The 3,109-nt window shown below is 34.2% G+C and overlaps 1 long non-coding RNA gene across 1 annotated transcript; it reads right to left on the bottom strand.

The window, feature by feature from the left end:
• Nucleotides 1-6: 6 nt before the first annotated feature.
• On the bottom strand, nt 7-872 carry LOC116172373. Its single transcript, XR_004145641.1, has 3 exons — nt 330-872; nt 184-275; nt 7-132 (listed from the first exon to the last, which is right to left on the bottom strand). It is a non-coding gene; the product is annotated as an uncharacterized LOC116172373 (long non-coding RNA).
• Between the last annotated feature and the right edge of the window lie 2,237 nt (nt 873-3,109).

Genomic DNA, 3,109 nt, shown 5'->3' on the forward strand with positions numbered 1-3,109 from the left:
ACAATTAACACCCACCAATCGCAGGTAAACAATCTTCAACAATCACAGCCAAGCCAAACATATGCATTCCATTTACCGATTCCCAGTTTGAAGGTAATTTATTAAATTAGACAAATAATACAAAAAAAAACCCTAAAAGGTCAAAAGAATAAGTCTTTGGAATTTCAAAGCCTCAAGCCGTACCTGTACAATTTTCGGAAATATCCCTACGTTGAACAATTTCAACCAATAAGCAGTGCAATACACGTACAGGGTTTTTTCCCAATCCAGTCAGCCTTAAAAGAACGAACATCGTTACCAATCTACAATGTGTACAAAATGGCGCTTACCTCAGAACGTTAAGCGATAACAAAACCACACTAAAGGTGAAGAATTGCCCAAAATAAACGTATCCACAATGATACACGGCAATACCAATTACTATCGCTTTTCGTAATTAACCCAGAAGACTGGAGTACTGACAAATTTCCAATAATTAAGGATTTAACGATTTCCTCAAACATGGGAGTGCCACAACGGTCGGTGATCAAAAAGGAAGGATTTTCAACGTTATTATCGGTTTTGAAGATACCGGCTCTGACCTAAAGACCTCCAAAAATTCCTCAGATAAACCAACATAGACGTTCCCTACATTGACAAACATGGCAGGCCGCTTACAGCCCTTAAATTGATGACTGGATCCTATAATAAGTAACCTACTAACCTAGCAAAACAGTTGCTTGCGTAAAAACAGTAGCAAACGGGAACAAATGATTAACAACGAAATTCCTAATGTCTCCGCCACTGGAGATCAATAACTACAATCTACATTCACAAGTATACTATTCTCCGCTACATGCATGTATAACAAAACCTCTAACCGTACTTCATTATGTACAATTATATTTTTCTATTTGTGGGACTAGTTCAAAAATTTAACCGTTACATGCCACATTTAAAGTGTTCTATTTAAAAAAATAACGTCGCCGTCATACTTGAGACATCCTGTACTTACATATAAAAATTATAATACAAAAAAATTGCATGAACTACCAAAATACCTGTTATGTATTTTGTAGTAAAGAAATAATGTGGCGGTGGTATATTCAAAACTTAATTTGGGTAGATATATGACAATAACATTTGGGAACGTTGTGCGCAGATAAAATGCCAATTTGAATATCCCAGCAAGATCAAAATCGAAACGTTACCTGAGTTATATTTTGTAAATCAATAAATAATGTCAAATGCAGGTACTAGCTGATCCTCTGCTTAATTTATGATGCAAACGTTATAGGTTACAATGTAAACAGTATTATAAACAATTCAATGTATGTAGTTTCGAAATATAAATGAAAAACAGCTTTCTAAACTTTAATATACAAATTGAATGGATATTCTAATACAAAATTCAACTATAAATTAAAGTCTTACGCGCAATGATATAAACGATTGTTCAGAGAAACGCAAGTAGTTGTGAAAAGCGGGCCAATAATCAACGATTTTTCAGGACAAATCATGCATTAATTTAATAAGTCTATAAATAAACAATTGACGGAAAAATTACATTACCTGACTTCCCAGTAATGTGTCATTTTCCCGACCTTCAGGTAAATAACTATTTTTGACATCGTTCCTTTTAAAAGCATTCATTTTGAAAGATTTAAGGAAAGGAAAGGCAATTTAATCAAATTATAATGGCGCAAAATAAATTTGTACACATAATAAAGGTTCCATGTTAATTTGTACTTTAATAAGTAAACATTATGGTTAACGACACACGCGAATTCGAAATAAACCGACAATTGTTGGAGTAAACAAGCAGCCAGCTTTTACTGACCCAGCAAAAGAAGTTTTACAATTTGAACGCTTCTTAAGGGTTCAAATAAGCGATGTACTTATGAATATATTTACTATAAGTTTAAAAAAAGAGTTCATGAGCGCGTAAACGTAAAAGAAATATCCGGATGTGGCTAACGATCGTTCACAAAGGTTTTTCCACGAACCTCGCCCTGAATAAACAGAAAAAGTTTATCTCTACTTCAAGTTAGATTAACAATGTCTCAACTTGACGGCCTTCTCACAAGGATTATCGACATTTTTTTTCTAAAAATAGATTACTCTTTCTCAGGACCCAACTTTTCTCAAACAAGGCAGTTAATTATTTAAAAAAATGCGTGAGGTATTTTTGGCGCGTGAAAACACGGTTCTCCCGCTGTGTGTAAACGTGTCAACAGAGTGTCTACATCTTTCATTTATATTGACTTGGAAAAGTTGCTTAAAGGACGGCATTAAAACTTTGGTAAAACCGCGCCTGTGTTTAACTTTATGATTTTTTTTTTTTTATTAGATATGCACAAAAGTACACGCATTTTTAACAACGAGGTCATATATGCAATGCAAAAACATTAAGTACTGAATGTGAAAATTAAATACATTTAAAAGTAATTGTCTGTTTTATAAAATCTAATATTTTGTCAACTTCACTTTCACTATCGCCCAGCGCTAACTCTATTCTTTCCGGGATTCTTAGATTATTTCTAACTTGTTCGTATTCTCGGCACTCTATCACAATGTGATTAACAGTCTTTGGAACATTACAAAATTCACAAATGGGTTGATTCGTTTTGTTCAGTAGGTAATCATGAGTTATTTTAGTATGGCCTATTCGTAGTCTTGTAATTACGATTTCTTCCTGTCTGTTCGCTCTAGATGATGATTTCCAGTGTTTTGTTGAAGGTTTTATACATCTTAATTTGTTGTTTGTTATACTGCTCCATTCAGTGTTCCAAGTTTCCAATATTTCCTTTTTAAAGTTGTTGGCTACATCTTCTGATGTTATTCTATTTAGGGTTGTGGATGTTCCTGTAGCGCTTTTCGCTGCACTGTCCACGATTTCATTGCCTTCAATTCCAACGTGTGCCGGTATCCACAAGAAGACGACAGTCTTTTTTTGGGCTATTAGTTCTTGTAGGCTTGATAGTATTGCTTGTGTTATCGGGTGGTATGAATATCTATTTTGAATGCTTTGTAGAGAGCTTTTAGAATCCGTGGAGATAAGGTAATGGTTTCCAGGATAGTGTATTAGAGATTTTAGGCATTGATCGATAGCCATTAGTTCAGCGTTCAT

The sequence above is a fragment of the Photinus pyralis genome, unplaced genomic scaffold, assembly GCF_008802855.1.
Source record: "Photinus pyralis isolate 1611_PpyrPB1 unplaced genomic scaffold, Ppyr1.3 Ppyr1.4_LG5, whole genome shotgun sequence".
Lineage (NCBI taxonomy): Eukaryota > Metazoa > Arthropoda > Insecta > Coleoptera > Lampyridae > Photinus > Photinus pyralis.